At 56.5% G+C, this 13,196-nt stretch overlaps 1 protein-coding gene across 1 annotated transcript in view; it reads left to right on the top strand.

Annotated features, from left to right (window-relative positions):
- Nucleotides 1-262: 262 nt before the first annotated feature.
- Nucleotides 263-13,196, top strand: part of LOC142588885 (uncharacterized) — a 55,671-nt gene continuing 42,737 nt past the window's right edge. Inside the window, exon 1 of the mRNA XM_075700702.1 lies at nt 263-296. The gene's annotated coding sequence lies outside the window, so the exon portion shown is untranslated. The remainder of the gene's footprint in view (nt 297-13,196) is intronic.

The following is a 13,196-nucleotide window of genomic DNA, read 5'->3' on the forward strand; positions in this document are numbered from 1 at the left end:
GTACATTCACCCATGCAAAGTACGAGTTAGCCAGAACTGTACAGGTAGTCTTGATTAGTATTGCATACCGGCGTGCCTCGTTTAGGGTTGTTGAACTGAGCGCTGCAAGGTCACATTGTTTTCGAACAATGTCTCATGCACGAGCATTCTTTAGTGCTGAATTATTTGAATGACCTTATTTCGCCTTCCATTTTGACATTTGGAATGATTACCTTGTCCCGCCTACTTAAGCAGGACTGAAAGCCTAAACGAACATGTGAGCTACGAGTTTACCAGAAGCTGCACAGGTACTTTCGGTAAGTATGCATGCGTACAGGCGTAGTCTTTTCCTCGTTCATCTAGAAGGGTGCACTTCGTTGATTTTCGTTTTCTGAATAAGGACCTCGTCTTTCGCTTTACGGAAACGCGAAGAAAGTGCCCTTTGCTGACATCAGTCAGGTTGTACCGAGTGTGTGTAGTGACTTTTGAGGGAGAGGAAGAGAGAAGTGCAGTGCCGTAACTGTCTCTCAGAGGAGGACACCTCAACAGCACTGCACAGGGAAAGGGGAGTGGGGAGAAAAAATCCGGGAGAGAAGGAAAAGAAGGCGAAAAAAAATAACAAGAAGGTTGAGGAAGCAATGCGGGGCTTACAGCCGCGCTCTCAGCTGCGTTTCACAACAAAAGTCAAGTAGGGCAGGAAGCACTTTCTTGACAATGGAAGGGTGGGCTGCCGGAAAGAGAAGTGCTCCCTCCGAGTCACAGGGCAGTCCCACACGACTGTATGATGCAAAGAGCGCAGTGCGCTCAACATCGAAGGCCGGGCAGCGGAACAGAAGGTGCTCAAGCGCCTCCTCCTCGCCGCAATCCAAGCACACGGGGCTGCCTCTTCCGTGCAGTCTGTGCATTCTGGCGGCCGTGTTGTAGCAGCCGACGCGCAGCCGAAGGAGAAACGAGCGGTCCCAGCGGGAGAGACCCGCGCGGGGGAGGAGGCGAGGGGGCGTGCCTGCAGCAACGCGAGGATACGGGTGCTGCGCGCGGAGGATGCGCAGTATCGCCGTCTTGGCCACGTCGAAACGGGTGATGGAGCTGGCGAGGGGAAAGCGAGTCGAGAGAGCTTGCTTCGCGAGGGCGTCGGCCGCTTCGCACCCGGGCAGGCCAATGTGCGCGGGGACCCACTGCAATGCAAAATCGCAGCCCTGATTTGCGAGATGGCGCAGTTTTGATCCCACGCGCTGCACAAGCGGAGGACCGGCATAGTCCTTTCTCAGCATGCACAGAGCCGCACGCGAGTCCGACAGTATCGCGGTAGACGAGACTCCGCACTGCTGAAGAAGTAGGTCAGCCGCGAGGTCAATCGCCGCGAGCTCGGCGACTGTCGACGAGGCAGGAAAACGAAGGTGGCACTGTCGAGACGGAGAAATGTCCGGTGCCGTGCACGCGGCAGTGGCGGAACCGTCACTGGACACGGATCCGTCAGTGTACAGTATAGGAGGCGGTCGCGTATATGTTCGAAGATCAATGCAACCGTCTCCAGCTGCATGGCACACAGTGCTGTTTGTCGCTTGCTTTTGACGCCCGGGACGGTGATGTTTACGCCGAGGAGCGCGGAGGCGTGCGGCGAAGGCGGCAGGGGGAGCGCAAGATGTGGTGCGCAGCCGCAGCCTCGGGCGAGCGTGCGGCGCCTGCGGCTTTGCTGGAGTCCCTGCAGAGTTGTGTGGTGGCCGCGTTAAAGTTGAGGCGGCAGTCGATATGGAGGCCGAGGTATCGGACTTTTCTCTGCCACGGGAAGGGCTTCCGCGCAGCAAGAGAGTTGGCACTTCGAAGCGTGCACAGCTTGCACGGGGGTGAATTAGTAGCACCTCGGTTTTCGACGCCGAGAGCTGAAGCCCTATGCTGCCGAGATATTCGTCCACGGCGTTGATCGCCAACTGGAGTGAGTGACGCACTTGGTAGCCATGGTCTGTGGGCCCGCTAGCAAAAAGAGCGATGTCGTCAGCGTAAATCGCCACACGGACTTCGAAGGCTGTCACCTTCGGTATGAAATCAGGGAGCCTTGAAAGCGCCAAGTTAAAGAGGGAAGGGCTGAGGACACTGCCATGAGGAACACCAGAGGTCACGCTACGGGGGGTGCTGAGCGCATCACCCACGCGCACTCTGAGCGTTCGGCCGTTAAGATAGGCCGAGACATAGTCCAGTAGGCGGCCGGTGATACGCAGCTCGCGAAGCGCTTGAATGATGGTGCCGTGCGGGAGGCCGTCGAACACGCGTTCCACATCGAGCAGCACCAGGTATCCGGCTTCGTGGCGGCTTGCCGCGTCCTCGAGCGTAGCGACAACGTCCGCGAGGGAATCAGCTGTCGAGCGCAGTCGGCGGAAGCCGCTTTGTTCAGGGGCAAGTGCGTCTATGGCGGAGGCAATCCATTCAAGGCGGTGCAAAGCCATGGACTCCATTGTTTTGCCGGGTACAGAGGTTAGCGATACTGGGCGATAGGAGTTGATGTTCGAGGCTGGTTTGTCGCGCTTGAGAATGGGAACGACGATCGCCTCTTTCCAGTCGGCGGGAATGATGCCGCTGCGCCAGACCGACTTGAAGACCTCGAGAAGTGACAGAAGCTGAGCTGCGCTCAGGACATGATGAGTAACGCCGTCGGAACCGGGAGCGGAGCGTCGTTTGCGTCTGTTCAAGACGATGCGCAACTCGCTGAGCGTGAACTCAGCAGAACACAGCACTTCTACATGCGCCAGAAATGCGCTCGTTGGGAAATAGCGCATAGGAGCGAGGCGTTCAACCATCTTGCGTGGCGGAAGTTCGACGGCGGCTGTGACAGGGCACACAGACGGCGGAGCGAACGTATGCGCGAAGAGTTCGGCTAACTGCTCGGCACTCAAGCCCCGGGCCACTGCGATGGAGAGTGCAGGGCGGCGGGGGATCTTGGGACTAAGTAGGGCGGCGAGAATACGCCAGCGGCGTGCTTTGTCGCGAGTGTCCTCCAAGGAGAGGCAGAGACTTTGCCAGCTCTGGTTGCGACGCTGCCTGGTATGACGACGGCACGCGGCATCAAGGCGGTTGTAAAGAGTCCAGTGCTCCACCTTGTCGCTTTTGATGGCGCGGCGTTCAGCGCATCGGCGTGCCGCGCGTAAATTCAGAAGTTTGATGTCGGGCGCCGGCGTTCCAGCGGGCACTGTACACGACATGGTCGCGGTGGCAACGCACCTCGAAATGTGCGCGAGGAAGTCGGTGTTCGCCGGAGGGGGCGTTGCACAGAGCGTCCTGAACAGAGACCAGTCGGTGATGCGATAGGTACAGGTCCGGTCTCGGCTCAGACCGAGCGGGTCAAGCGAGATCGGATAATGATCCGACCCATGAGTGTCAGGGCTGCGTACTCACTCATAGTGGCACCGTTCGCTAATCAGCGATAAGTCTTTCACACTACCGCGCACCTTCCGACGCACGAAAGTGGGACTGCCGGTGTTGATGATCAGCAGACTAGAGGAGTGGATGGAGTTCAGCAGGTTCCTGCCATTAGGCTCACAGCGGCTGCTGCCCCATGCCGTGTGATGAGAGTTGAAGTCGCCGCACACAACACAGTCACCATTGATGCGCGCGGTAAGGCTCTCCACGAAAGACGTATCCCATCGCTGCACGGGTTGCACGTACACGCTGGCGACACAAGTGTCGGCCCCCTCAACACGCACAGTCACAGCCACACACTCTACGGAGGTGGAAACGATGTCGGCCACACGAACGACGGCTTGGGCAAGGCGCGCACGGATGTAAATAGACGCGCGGGAGCGACCGGGTGGATAGACCAGATCACAACACTGCACGTTGGCGCAAGTCCGTAACTCGCAGGTGCTCGCACTGTGGTATCCCACGAATCCCGGAAGGTTGCACTCCCCGTCGCGCGTGTATGTCTCTTGCAACGCGAGCACGTCGTACTCGTGCAGGAGTAGGTGTTCGGAAAGTTCGTCGTGTCGTCGGCGCAGCGAGCGCACGTTCCATTGCAGGATGCGCGGCCGACGTTTGGCCTGGCGACTAGCCATGGTGATTGTGTCGCGGTTGACATGCCACTGCCTGCAGGCAGATGGCCCGGAGCGGATGGTCAGCTGGCAGAATGGTGCTGACTGCTTGCATGGTGAGCAGCAGGTTTTCCACCAGCTTATTCATAGTAGTTTGGGCGGGTGGAACAGCAGTATCCGGTGTCTGCTGGCGTTGAGAGGCACGAGGGGCTGGTACCGGATGCCTGGGTGCAGGGCTGGGGCCCTTCAGCACGCTCGCATAGGACCGCGCCGGAGATAAGGAGGACTGCTGCGGCTGCTTCTCCTCCCTGACTGCTGCCCTGACAGCACGCCTCGACAATGCCGAGGTGGAGGAAGCCATGATGGTGGCCACCTCCTGTTTTTCCTGCCAATTGGGGCAGGCGGGAGTGTCGGCCCTATGGGGGCCCCCGCAGTTCCTGCAACGGACTTTCTGGCAGGAGGCGCCCTCCGCGTGGCTCTTGCCGCAGGAGATGCGGTCGGTCGGCCATCTGCAGGTCTCCAGCACGTGCCCGAAGCGGCCGCACTGCCGACATTGCACTGGACGGGGCCTGGTAGGCCTCACCCTGAACTCGAGCTTGAAAAGGCGCCCGCGTTCAGTGGGGACCGGTCCTGTGAATCGGATGGTGATGGTGCTCTCCTCCCTCGTTGCCGACAGCACGGGAACGCTCGAATCGATGGCTCCCGGCACGTCTATGTCCGCGGGTAACCGGACCACCCCGTGCAAGAAGCCAGTGCTCTTGCCGCGCTCGGCTGGTAGTCGTGTAGTCACTGGGATTCCGTGCAGCTCAGTGGCTGCCAGAGTTCTTCCAGGCACTCCCGGATGGTAGTATCGGCGGCCACGATGTTGCGTTTATGGTTAACGCGAACCACTGCAACACCGGGCCGCGAAGAGAGGGTTGCAGCGAGTGAGAGGCGCGGTGCTGCTCGGAAGGTTCCACCGGACCCCGAGGGAAGGAAAAGCGCCGTACCGACGACCGCAGGGTCAACCGGGAGTGCAGTAGTCTCCAGGGCTCGTGCACGCCGCCGGTCCCTCTTTGACTGCACCAGAGTGAAGTCGTACGTGGTGGACTCGAGGGCGGATGGTGTCGCTCTCCGTACTGCGTCTGTAGGCACGCTGGGGTTGACCAGCGCAGCGCGTCGGCGCCGCGAGTTGTCCGTTGCCCCGGGAGACGAACGGGAAACATGGGCAGGCTCCTCCCTCTTCTTCTGCTTCTTCTTCTTCCCCTTTGGCTTCGGCCGCGAAGCAGGCTGGCATGGTGGGTCCTTTAGAAACCACGCCGCACGGTGATCAGGGCCCTGATGGGACCAAACAGTGGGTGTTGCGTCCGTCAGCTCCATCACGTCGGCAGTGCTTTCGTTTGTAGCTGGTTCGCTAGCAGACGCTGCAGGGGACACGCCGCCATCAGGAGCAGACGGCGCGTCGACGGTGGTGCCGGGCGCGCCCTTGCTCGGAGGGGGCGCGGAGTAGGCGGCTGTAGACTCGGGAAGATGTCGAGAGGTGGCGCTCGCCCTTTTTGGAGGGCCTCCGTCTTGGGCGGCAGGCGGAGAGGAGGTGGCGGCTGTTTCGCCCGAGTGTGGGCAAATGGCGCTGCCGTGGTCCGGTTGCTGCACGTGGCAGCTGGCTGCCGTGTGCTGCTCCGGGCTGGGGGGAGATCTCGACGGCTGCTTGCGTCGTCCGGTTGGCTCCTCGTCCTCGCTCTCCGTCTCGCGGGCGCGTTTCCGGGAGCTGGACATATCCTTGTCCTCGTCGTCGGAGGGGGGGAGCGGGATCGATGTATCGGGCTCCTGTACTGGGGGGCCGTCCTGGAGAGGCTTCGAAGCGGTAGTAGGCAGGGGGGGACCCACAGGGAGATCGATGGGGGTGGCCTGTTGACTGAGCCACTGGCCCGGCATACGAGTGGCACGAAGTTCCAGGTCCTCCCTTACCCGGAGTTCATCGAGGGATGCAGGGCCGAGTGTCACCAGGCTCAAGCTGGCATGGCGACGGTGGCGAACGCGCGGCGGGCGCTCTCCGGGCGAAGCGAAAACCATCTTGGGCCGACACTTCAGAGCGACACGCAGCCTATAATATCTTCCGCGAAACGACCTTCAGGCGTTGGATGCGTCGGCTTCGGCTTACAGTGCACGTGCAACGCCTTTTGCTCGTGCGGCATCGAGCGCTGTCGGACTCCTTTCACGCGCCGTGTGCCTGCTGCACGTGCGACAGCTGTTCTCCCCGGCGGACCGCCGTGGTCTCGCGCGGCGTTAGGCGTAGCAAGGCGCGGCGTGGTCGGCGAAGATGAAGCTCGAAATCTTGACCAAAACGCACTCACATTTGATGTAGGTGGTATCCGCTGGTTCCTTGAATCTTGCCGATTCTATCGGTGCAAAATGAAAGGGGTGAGTGGCCTTTCTGCAGAAATGAGCCCAGGACGCAGGAGCCCGTGTGAGGCACGTCAGTACTCCACGTGTATCGAGTTACCCATTGTTGCGTTTCGCCTGCGACACGGGGTTTTGCCGGCGCGACTGCGGCGGGGCGGCGGACATTTTGGCCCGATCGTCGTCGCCGCAACACTCATCGCCAGGTGTTTCCAGGCGCGACTGCGGCGATGCGACCGCCTAGGGATCATCCTCGCATTCCAGTCATTGTGCCCGAAACAGGCGATGCCAAAGCAGGGATCTCATTCCAGTTATTGGGCCCGAAACAGGCGATGCCAAAGCAGGGATCTCGTTCCAGTCATTGTGCCCGAAACAGGCGATGCCAAAGCAGGGATCTCATTCCAGTTATTGGGCCCGAAACAGGCGATGCCAAAGCAGGGATCTCGTTCCAGTCATTATGCCCGAAACAGGCGATGCCAAAGCAGGGACCATCTTCTCATTACAGTCATTGTGTCCGACCGGCAGCGCCACGACAGGGTGCTACGAGATCGTGCTCGACATGGTGCTACGGCATCGCTACGACAGTGTGCGTCACCATTAGCCCATTGTACATTCACGTGCTCGTCTTTTGAGGGGTTCCTTCTTGCCCTCAACTGCGAGAGTATAAAAACAGCTGCCCCCGGACGCCAAAAGGAGGGCTCCGATTTCTTCTGTTGAGTGAAGTGCTCTCCCGTCTCTCTACTACGGTCAAACCTGACCGCCAACTCTTTGCGATGTTAAAATAAACAAGTTGTTTCGTTGTTACCAGTCGACTCATGCTTTGCCGGGACCTTCGGATGCTTCCAGTTGTACCCCAGGCCGCCAGGCCAACGCTACCCTTGGGGCTTGCGACCCAGGTACAACCACGGGCGTCAGCGCCGAGTTCCCAACAGATCGCTCCAGTGTCGCGATCAAAACATCTGGTTGCCAGCGGTGAGATCACCTCCGACTTCAAACATCTGTCTGCCAGCGGTGAGACAGCGACAACGGAGGCCAGCAGCGAAGAGATGCAGTTGACGGTATGCTGAGCAGCTCAACGACGATCCGGGAGCAGTGCAACGAGCCCTGTGTGACGACTGGTTGCCTGCAGCGGAACGACTGCGCGGAATTCCTGCCTGCGAGGTTTGGTGAGTGCGGGACTTTCTTCTTCTGAGCTTTGCCAGGCTTTTTGTTAGTGTTAGAAACAGAGCTGGTAATTGTGGTTGTCGTTGCTGCCGGGTTAGTTTGCGGCAAGACAATAGTAAGCAGTAGAGAAAGCAGCATTCAGAGCAGCCATGGATTTGAAGTCGTTGCGCAAACCGAAATTGTTGGAGCTTGCAAGAGAGTTGGGTCTGGATGTCTCAGACAAACTAAGAAAACCTGAACTGCTAAAGGCTATTCTTGAGTTAGAGGCTGAGGATGACGAGCTGTCGGAATGCCTTGAGACTATTGAAGAGAGGGAGACTGCAAAAAGACAGGAGCGCGAACTTAAAGAACAAAAAGAGAAAGAAAAAGAAGAGCGTGACCATCAACACGCTTTGGAAATGAAGCGTCTCGAGATAGAGATGGAACGCGCTCGTAATGGAAGTCAGGCACACGGTGCAGGAGAACGCGTATTGTTCAAAATGACTGACCTAATGCGGCCGTTTAAGCTTGGAGAGGACATTGGTTTGTTCCTGGTTAACTTTGAGCGAACGTGCGAGAAGCAGGGGTTCTCTCGGGAAACGTGGCCACAGCGCTTGCTCACTTTGTTACCCGGCGAGGCGGCCGACGTAGTCGCTCGCTTGGATAGAGAGGAGGCAGAGGATTTCGACACAGTGAAATCGAGTCTTCTAAAAAAGTACCGGCTGTCTGCGGAGGCGTTCCGTCGGAAGTTTCGGGAAAATGAGAAAGGCAGAAGTGAGTCATATACAGAGTTTGCGTATAGGCTTATGACGAACATGCAGGAGTGGCTCAAAGAAGAGAAAGCGTTTGGTGACCACGATAAAGTTCTGCAGTGTTTCGGGCTAGAACAGTTTTATAGTCGGTTACCGGAGAACGTGCGATACTGGGTCTTGGATAGGCCAGACGTGAGTACGGTGGCTAGAGCCGCTGAGCTAGCCGAGGAGTTTGTGACGCGTCGAGCTCGCGGAGCTAAGGACGGTTAAAAGGGTGAATTTGGCTCGAAGTTTGAGAGGCCGAAGTTCACGCCGATGAGATTAAAGGGGGACACGCGTAGTGAGGATGCGAGTGAAAGCAGTCCGACCAAACGTAAAGAGACGGCGGCAGCCAAACGCAGAAAGCGGTTCGAGATGAGGCGAGCGGGCGTTTGTTATACGTGCCAGAAGCCGGGTCACTTTTCGGCGCAGTGTCCGGAAACAACACCAAAAGTTGTGTTTTTTTCAATAGGCAGCACTGACGAGAACATGAAGCTTCTCGAGCCTTACATGCGAGACCTCCTCGTAAACGGGAAAGAGTGCCGAGTGCTTCGCGATTCCGCAGCTACGATGGATGTAGTTCACCCGTCTTACGTAGAACCCCATATGTTCACGGGCGAGTGCGCATGGATCAAGCAAGCCGTGGAAGCTCATAGCGTGTGTCTGCCAGTAGCAAAGGTGCTTATTGAAGGACCTTTCGGAGCGCTTGAGACGGAGGCGGCAGTGTCATCTATGCTGCCACCCCAGTACCCGTACCTATTTTCAAACAGGTCCGATCACCTCCTGCGCGAGAAGGGGCTTTTGTTTGGTGAAGCTAGTGTTCAGGCCTTAACCAGATCGAAGGTTCGGGAGCTCGCTGCAAAGGCGATAGTTGCGGGGCCGACGTTATCAAACAACGAAAAAGGGTCAGAGGCGCAGCAAGCTGATATGCCGAGCACGCCCGAACTGAATAAACTAGAGTCTGTAACGTTAAAGGCGCCAGATACTGGAGAGGAAACGCCCGACGCGGGAAAGTTAGAAGAGCTATCTACTGATTTGCTCATCGCGCCTACGTCAGACGGACTTGATAGGTTGCTAAAAGTCAGCCGGACGGCTTTGATAGCCGAGCAAAAAAAGGATGGCAGCCTGGAAAACGTGCGCTGCAATGTCAAAGAAGGTATCGCCAGGAAAACTGCGCGTTTTGTGGAAAGGGGTGGAGTCCTGTACCGGAAGTATCTAGACCGAAGAGGAGTGGAGTTCGATCAGCTGGTCGTGCCTCAATGCTATCGTCAGGATCTGTTGCGCTTGTCACACGGGGGTTCGTGGTCCGGACACCTAGGAGTTAAGAAAACTAAGGACCGTCTCTTGCAAGAGTACTATTGGCCAGGGTGTTTTCGGGACGCAGACCATTTCGTGAGGACATGTGACACTTGTCAGCGGGTGGGCAAACCAGGGGACAAATCGAGGGCGCCGTTGAAATTGGTACCTATCATTACGGAGCCTTTTAGACGGCTCGTTATTGATACAGTGGGACCTCTGCCGGTAACAGCCACGGGGTACAGACACATTTTGACTGTGATCTGCCCAGCGACAAAGTTCCCTGAAGCAGTGCCGCTTAAAGAACTCAGCTCAGTTGAGATAGTTAATGCACTACTGTCCATATTTGCGCGAGTTGGTTTCCCTGCGGAAATCCAATCAGATCAGGGCACAGTGTTTACTAGCGCTTTGACGACAACTTTTCTCGAAAGGTGTGGGGTAAAGCTGTTACACAGCTCAGTGTACCACCCACAGTCGAATTCCGTTGAGAAGCTCCACTCCGTCATGAAGCGCGTGTTGAGAGCGTTGTGTTTTGAACATCGAACTGACTGGGAGCTGTGTCTGCCTGGGGTGATGTTTGCTTTAAGGACCGCGCCGCATGCGGCTACGGGGTTTTCGCCAGCTGAACTGGTGTACGGTCGCTCGCTTCGATCTCCGCTTCGCATGCTTCGAGAATCATGGGAAGGTAGGGGCGACGACCCAGTCGTGGTGGAGTACGTGCTTAAGCTCCTCGAACGCTTAAGAAGGGCACAGGAGTTGTCAGGTGAAGCAATGGCAAAGGCCCAGCAGAGGGCCAAGGTTTATTATGATCGGACAGCCAGGGCCCGTCGTTTTGAGGTTGGCGATGAGGTCATGATATTGCGCACATCGCTAAACAACAAACTAGACGTGCAGTGGGAGGGCCCAGCACGAATTGTTCAGAAACTGTCGGACGTTAACTACGTGGTAAGTCTGCCAGGAAAGCGGAAAGCACAGCAAGTTTACCACTGTAATCTGCTCAAACCTTATAGACAAAGGGAAGCAGTGGTGTGCATGATGGTAAACGTTCCTGAAGAGCTTCCGGTCGAGCTTCCGGGACTAGGCTCAGTGACGAACAGGGAAGACACCGGTCAAGTCATTAGTGACCTTATCAGTAAAGCACCGCTGTCGCCCGAGCAGAAAACCGAACTACACCAGCTATTACAAGAGTTTCAAGGTCTGTTCTCTGAGAGGCCTGGTAGGACTTCTGTACTTACTCATGATATTGAACTTACCTCCCCAGAGCCAGTACGATCCAAGGCGTATCGGGTGTCACCCCGCCAGAGCGATATTATGGAGGCTGAGGTAAAGAAAATGCTACAGCTCGGTGTTATTGAGGCAGGTGAGAGTGATTATACCTCCCCTTTGATTTTAGTTGAGGTACCGGGCAAGGAACCTCGTCCTTGCGTCGACTACCGCAGGCTTAATTCCATCACTAAGGATCAAATTTATCCGATCCCTAACATCGAGGAGCGCCTTGAGAAAGTTAGTAGCGCTCAGTTTATTTCCACCCTAGATCTTGTCAGGGGTTATTGGCAGGTTCCACTTACAGAAGAGGCTAGTAGGTATGCGGCGTTCATTTCACCAATGGGAACATTCCGTCCTAAAGTGTTGAGTTTTGGTTTGAAGAACGCGCCATACTGTTTTTCAAGTCTCATGGATAAAGTGTTGCGGGGACAGCAAGAATTCGCTTTACCGTATCTAGACGACGTAGCGATATTCTCCGCATCCTGGTCTGAGCATATGGCACACTTGCGGGCAGTGCTAACCCGCCTGCGCGAAGCGGGCTTGACAGTCAAGGCTCCTAAGTGCCAGTTAGCACAGGCCGAGGTTGTCTACCTCGCTCACGTGATTGGTCAGGGTCGTCGCCGCCCCTCTGAAATAAAAGTGGCCGCTGTGCGAGACTTTCCGCAACCGCGCACCAAGACCGATATTCGGTCGTTCTTGGGTGTCGCCGGCTACTATCAGAGGTACATCCCTAGGTACTCTGATATCGCGGCTCCCCTGACGGATGCTCTAAGAAAAACAGAGCCTCAAACAGTCGTCTGGGACGAGACCAAGGAAAGAGCTTTTTGCGCCCTAAAGAGTGCCCTAACAAGCCAGCCTGTGCTACGATCGCCAGACTATACAAAAGGGTTCATTGTTCAGTGCGATGCTAGTGAGCGAGGCATGGGCGTTGTACTGTGCCAACGGGAAAATGGAGAAGTAGAACACCCCGTCCTGTATGCTAGTCGTAAGCTGACCAGTCGTGAGCAGGCGTATAGCGCCACCGAGAAAGAGTGTGCATGTCTCGTGTGGGCCGTTCAGAAATTGTCATGCTATCTAGCCGGCTCGAGGTTTATCATTGAGACGGATCACTGCCCTCTCCAATGGCTGCAGACCATCTCTCCCAAAAATGGCCGCCTCCTGCGCTGGAGCCTCGCTTTACAACAATATTCCTTTGAGGTGCGTTACAAAAAGGGGAGTCTCAACGGTAACGCCGATGGCTTAAGTCGAAGCCCCTAACGTAGGAATCAGCCTCAAAATTGTTTGTTACTGATGTTTTTCTTCCTGAGGCAGGATTTTTTTTTAACATATTGCTTTTGTTTAGTGTTTCAAAGTGATGATATGCTTTCTAGTGCAATTTTTCAATTTGTGGACGCGTTCTGAGTGATGCTAGACTACTGTAAGGAACTAGGCAGTGGTATAAAAAGGGGAAAGAGCCTGGCAGGGCTTAGTGAGGGTTGTGCCGTGCTTGCTGACTGAGCGGTTGAGTTTCAGCGTAGTTCTAACGCTTGCCGGGAACGAGAACAAAAATGTGAACTCTCCCGAAGTCACTTTGCAGTGTCCCGTGCGAACCTGAACAAGAGAACGAGGCCTTCTCTGTGCGCTGCGCTCAAGAAACGTCGAGGGACGCCCGACTTCGATTATGAGCATCATCGAGCGACATCCCTCCGGACAGCGGATGCAGTCCCCTGTCCATCGGGATCTCCTTCCCCCGGCGGGGCGGTCTGTTGCGTTTCGCCTGCGACACGTGGTTTTGCCGGCGCGACTGCGGCGGGGCGGCGGACATTTTGGCCCGATCGTCGTCGCCGCAACACTCATCGCCAGGTGTTTCCAGGCGCGACTGCGGCGATGCGACCGCCTAGGGATCATCCTCGCATTCCAGTCATTGTGCCCGAAACAGGCGATGCCAAAGCAGGGATCTCATTCCAGTTATTGGGCCCGAAACAGGCGATGCCAAAGCAGGGATCTCGTTCCAGTCATTGTGCCCGAAACAGGCGATGCCAAAGCAGGGATCTCATTCCAGTTATTGGGCCCGAAACAGGCGATGCCAAAGCAGGGATCTCGTTCCAGTCATTATGCCCGAAACAGGCGATGCCAAAGCAGGGACCATCTTCTCATTACAGTCATTGTGTCCGACCGGCAGCGCCACGACAGGGTGCTACGAGATCGTGCTCGACATGGTGCTACGGCATCGCTACGACAGTGTGCGTCACCATTAGCCCATTGTACATTCACGTGCTCGTCTTTTGAGGGGTTCCTTCTTGCCCTCAACTGCGAGAGTATAAAAACAGCTGCCCCCGGACGC

This window comes from Dermacentor variabilis, chromosome 7 (assembly GCF_050947875.1).
Source record: "Dermacentor variabilis isolate Ectoservices chromosome 7, ASM5094787v1, whole genome shotgun sequence".
Taxonomy (NCBI): Eukaryota; Metazoa; Arthropoda; class Arachnida; order Ixodida; family Ixodidae; genus Dermacentor; species Dermacentor variabilis.